The 4,742-nt window shown below is 40.0% G+C and overlaps 1 non-coding gene across 1 annotated transcript; it reads right to left on the reverse strand.

Annotated features, from left to right (window-relative positions):
- Nucleotides 1-3,982: 3,982 nt before the first annotated feature.
- Nucleotides 3,983-4,092, reverse strand: LOC116866008. The gene has a single exon (XR_004382303.1). It is a non-coding gene; the product is annotated as a U6 spliceosomal RNA (small nuclear RNA).
- Between the last annotated feature and the right edge of the window lie 650 nt (nt 4,093-4,742).

A 4,742-nucleotide genomic window follows, 5' to 3' on the forward strand; every position in this document is an offset into this window, starting at 1 on the left:
TCCCAGACGCGTCCATGTTGATACAAAAGTTGGGTATTCATCCTTTGTGATGGCTGCATAATGTTCCATTGTACATATGGACCATATCTTTATTCATTCTTCTGTTGAAGGGCATCTTGGCTCTTTCTACAGTTTGGGAATTGTTGCCATTGCTGCTATGAACCTTGGGGTACAGATAGCCCTTCTTTTCACTACATCTGTATCTTTGGGGTAAATACCCACTAGTGCAATTACAGCGTCATAGGGTAGCTCTATTTTCATTTTTTTGGGAAATCTCCACACTGTTTTCCAAAGTGGCTGCACAAACTTGCATTCCCACCAACAGTGTAAGAGTGTTCCCCTTTCTCCACATCCTCTCCAACACTTGTCGTTTCCTGTGGTAGGTTCATTCTTGGAAGCGTAGTAGCTCATGTGGAGAGACCACATGGAGAGTCCCTAAGTAGATGTTTTGGCTGATTGTCTTACTGAGGTTCCAGTCTACCAGCATCAGCTATGTCGGAGGGAATATATCTCCAGATGATTCCAGCTCTTACCTGTTGAGTCACTTCCAGCCTTTAAGTCTTTTGCTGAGGCTCCAGACATTGAATAACAGAGACAAGCATCTTCGCTCTTCACTTCCAAATTCCTGACCTATATCCTTGAAGATAATAAAATTATTGCTTTACCCCTTTAAATTTGGGGTGTTTTGTTATGAAACAATACTAACTAGCCAGAACACCACTGTTTATGTTATACCAAGTGTTCATATTTCTTGATTAACTTTATTATAGCTCATCCCCAAGTTATATTTTTTTCAGAGACAGTACATTAGTGATGGATTTTATGAGTTTTAATATGTTTAATTTTTAACATTATACTTGATATTAGATATAGAATTCTAGGCTTAGAATCATTTCTCCTAAAACATTGAGGGCATAGTATCTTAATTTACAGCACCTCATATTGCTAATGAGAAATTTGCTAGTGGTCAAATTATTATTCCTTTTAAAGTTAGTTGTATTTTTATTTTTATAAATGTTTAGGGATTTTTATCTTAATCCTTGGAGATAAAAATCACCAGAATATGTACTTTTTAAAGTTCCTCCCTTGGGTCACAGCTTCTCTAGTATTCTGTTGGTCATCATTTCTGGGGATACTCACAAAAGGAGTGGGACAAAACTTTGGGTTTGCTGAAGCCATGACTGGTACTAATAATCTACCTTTTCCACTCTGCTTTCAAAATTCTCCTGTCTCTGTGCTTGGTCATCATTTCTGATGGTTTTAGTGGCTTACCGGGCAGGGGCTGGGAGGGAATTATCCTGGAACCTCATTTCTTAAGGGTCTGAGATGTAGTTTCTGTGCCTTTAGCAGGCCATGGGTGCTGTCCTTGCACATTTACAGTTAAAACTGGATATGAGAGTAACAAGAGATGCCCCAGTGTATTATCTGGATGCCAATGATATTCATCTCTGCCAGAATTATGTAGTAGGAGTCCTTCTGTTTCATAATGGGTGGGGTCAATTACCCTTACCATCATAGTAATTACTGTGATAGATGGTTTCCTGGCAAGAGGATACTAAGCTAATCAGGTTAGGTAGCAATAGATTTCAGTTTAATGAGACTCCAATTATAGCCCCCTGGTGGAAGCATTTGCTCTCTAGGAAACAGAACCTCTAAACCCACAGAGCCTAAAGTTGCATTGACAGAAGTACAAACACCCAAGTGATGTTGAATAGTACCACTTTTACTTCCATTTTCCTGACCCATATATCCCACCTCTGAGGGACATACCAGCATAGAATGGCCATTGATTTAAAGTGTAAACCACATTTTAAGGGATGACACTCTCTTTGAGAATGTCACATATAGACTGCTTCTTCAGCTATGCCTTCAAGAAACCATTTCATCTCTATCTATATTTCTATTTCAGAGATATCTCTTCTATTTCTATTATTTCTATTTCTGTTTCAATATCTCTATCTCTATTTCAGCTCTATCACCCAGCAGCTTCTAGGTGGTGTGGAAAGTGACAAGAGCATGGATGGCAGGGTGATGTGCCCACCACTGCACTGTCTTTGCTATGCAGTTGATCCTTTGGTCTGAGGTAATGTTATGTGGAATCCTATGCCACTAGTCAGATGCTCTAGGAGCCCTTGGGTTGCAGTACTGTCTGAGGCCCTCTGGACAGGAAAAGAAAACCAATAACCATTATGTATTTTGTTTCTAGTCAAGATGAATTGCTGTTCTCAGGTAGAAGAAGTTCAATTAACCAACTTGACTTCAAAGTGACTGGTTATTGTTAGTTTCTATAGCTGGCAGTGAGACATTCATCAGTGGTTGTAGCTAGATTAGCCTTGGAAAGAAGGAGTCCCTGCTGTGGGTCATGTGTAGCCTCCATTTCTGCCACCAAGATTATTCTATTGTTATTCTATTCACAAACCCATTGCAAAAGCACTGGAGTGGGCAAGCCAGAGGCTGGCTGACATCTACTGGCTGAATCATACTATCTACTTGGTTCTTTGGTGTTTCTTCCACAGAGAATGCTTTCTAGTGGGTGTAGTTTACAACACTAAGATCCGTATGCTCTGTACCCACTCATATCTATCTATGTATCTCTGCTCCAGAGCACTTTATTCTGGCTCTTCCAATCTTTCTCTTTCTCAACACTTGCCAGGTTAAAATGAATTGGTGCTGAGCCCACCTGACTTATGACTTGTGAGCCTGAAAATCCAGCAGATGATGGAAAATTTTGGTTATAGGGTCACTTAATGTGCCATGGTCAGATAATCAGTTTCTCCCAGGGCCCAGTAGTATGCCAGGAGCTCTTTTTAACTGGTCTACAGTATTCTGCTATGAATGGCATGGTCTTGCTCTGGAAATATAAGGGTCTGCTCTGCAGTGCTTCTACTACACACATTTTTCTCTATCACAGATGCCCTACTGTCACAGACTCTGCAGGTAATGTGGTCCAAACAGGGCTGCTTATACAACAGTCTAAACCTTCTTCAGATCCTTTTTCTTTCTCTGGACCCATTGGTGACTTTCATGTTACCCAATAAATGAGCCAAAGTCATATTCCTGAGCATGATTTATGTTATTCCAAAACCTGAAGGAATCTCCAGGTTTTTTAGTGGTAGGAGGTCCAATTTTTAAAAACTTGTCACTTGCTTTTCTTTTTTTTTCCTATTTACTTATTTATTTATTTATTTATTTATTTATTTTTTATTTCTTTTCAGCATAACAGAATTCAGAGCACACCCAGTGCTCCATGCAATCCGTGCCCTCTCCTATACCCACCACCTGGCTCCCCCAACCTCCCACCCCCGTCTCTTCAAAACCTTCAGATTGTTTTTCAGAGTCCATAGTCTCTCATGGTTCATCTCCCCTTCCAGTTTCCCTCAACTCCCTTCTCCTCTCCATCTCCCCATGTCCTCCATGTTATTTGCTATGTTCCACAAATAAGTGAAACCATATGGTACTTTACTCTCTCTGCTTGACTTATTTCACTCAGTATCATCTCTTCCTGTCCCGTCCATGTTGCTACAAAGTTGGGTATTCATCCTTCCTGACGGAGGCATAATACTCCATAGTTGTCACTTGCTTTTGATGTGATATTCCAGAATGCCCCAGACCACTGGACTAAAAACTTCACCAAAATAGCAGGCCCTTGGATTTTTGTGGGATTTTCTCCTACTTTCTAGATCACATATCTTTTTAAAAATTTTTTGTTTTTATTTTTTAAAAAAATTTAATTTATTATTATTATTTTTTATAAACATATAATGTATTTTTATCCCCAGGGGTACAGGTCTGTGAATCGCCAGGTTTACACACTTCACAGCACTCACCATAGCGCATACCCTCCCCAATGTCCATAACCCCACCACCCTCTCCCAACCCCCCGCCCCCCAGCAACCCTCAGTTTGTTTTGTGACATTAAGAGTCTCTTATGGTTTGTCTCCCTCCTGATCCCATCTTGTTTCATTTATTCTTTTCCTACCCCCAAAGCCCCCCACGTTGCATCTCCACTTTATGTGTCATTGTTGCACAGGGGCCATGCTAATCTTCTCTGTATTGTTCCAATTTTATTATATGTGCTGCTGAAGTGAGCATGCATCTCCACTTTAGATCACATATCTTAATGAGATGTCTAGAATATTTGCCCCTCTTGCTCATTAGGTCCCATTAACGTGATGTCATCTATATAGTGGGCCAATGTAATAATCTTTGGAATATCCTTTCAGACTATACTGTAATAGAAAGCAGGATTAGCATAGTTCTAGCTGGGGTAGGCTGTGAATGTATACTGGTCTATCCTGTAAGAGTGCTAATTGCTTCTGAGCTTTCTTCATGATGGGTATTGAAATAATGGGTTTGCCAAGTAATGGCTGCATTACATGTATTATATGTTAACATGTTCTAGTAAAGATACTATATCCAAAAAAGTGTGACTACTGCTACTATTTGGTTAAATTTGTAGTAGTTTGCTGTCATCTACTATGAACCATCTTGTTTTAAAGGAGCCAGACTTATGAGTTAAATGGAGACCACCACCCCTGCATTCTGCAAGTCCTTGTGTGGCACTAATCAACCTCTTCTTCAGGGTCTGATATGTTGTTTTTGATTTATTCTTCTGGGTTAAGAGTGGAAGGATTGTAGACAGTTTTGGGGGATTCTACTTGGTCTTTCCTATTATAATAATTTTTATTCCATAAGTCAAGGGGCCAACTTGAAGATTCCAAAGCCACTGGTCCCACAGCCAT

Source organism: Lontra canadensis, unplaced genomic scaffold (genome assembly GCF_010015895.1).
Source record: "Lontra canadensis isolate GAN:19392208 unplaced genomic scaffold, GSC_riverotter_1.0 scaffold8, whole genome shotgun sequence".
Lineage (NCBI taxonomy): Eukaryota > Metazoa > Chordata > Mammalia > Carnivora > Mustelidae > Lontra > Lontra canadensis.